This window comes from Benincasa hispida, chromosome 12, assembly GCF_009727055.1.
Source record: "Benincasa hispida cultivar B227 chromosome 12, ASM972705v1, whole genome shotgun sequence".
NCBI lineage: Eukaryota > Viridiplantae > Streptophyta > Magnoliopsida > Cucurbitales > Cucurbitaceae > Benincasa > Benincasa hispida.
The window spans coordinates 36,678,414-36,679,268 of record NC_052360.1 but is presented as its reverse complement, the minus strand read 5'-3'; positions in this window follow the sequence as shown (position 1 = coordinate 36,679,268).

Here is an 855-nt window from a genome sequence, read left to right as displayed (position 1 = left end):
AGATACGGCTACACGATACGGATACAATCAAATATGATGATTCGTCAATTTCTAAAAAACCAAGATACAGATACGTCTAAGGATGCGTCATTTTTTTAATATATATTTTTAAAAAACGAGGATACTGATACGTGTTGGGATTGATGTCCGAATTCTCCCGGAGTCTTTTTGTTTTATAAAGATACACATTGTTTAATTAATAAAATAATTGTTATTTAATTCTAGTATTTACTCATATCAAACAAACAAAGCTCCTTGGTTGTCTTATGCAAACTTGAGCATGTATATGTGATATACTAGTGGATCATGCCTTAAGTGATAACCTAAATAGATTTTGGAAAAATAGGCATGCGTAGCGGAAATGAGGATCAATTTTACTCTAATTGCACAAAATTAACATACAACCCTTAATTAATTAATTAGGTTTTTTTTTAAAAAAATATTACTTTTGAAGCTCCCAAAACTCTTCTATCTCCACTCGAACACGAACCGGACAACCACTAGAGCTGACCTACTGTCCTCTAGACTCAGAACCGAGTTGTGGGACCGATGGATGAAGAACTCGAGAGAGAGAAAGAGATGGAAATAGAAAATGAATTTTTGGGTTGGGTTTGTGTTTTGAATTTTTCTAAAAAATTGTGATTTCTTTTAGCCCAAATTCAGAACCAATTTTGGCAAAATGTTAAAAGTCTTTTCTCCAAATTGAAAGCCTAAATTTATAGAAAAAAAGCCATGCAAAATTGCATAAAACAAATTCATAAAAATCCAACACCTCAAAATCCACTATCTAAGTGGCCTTGATGTCTCCACTATAAGCCAACACCTAACCCACTATCTTGTTAGTGGAATTATCCA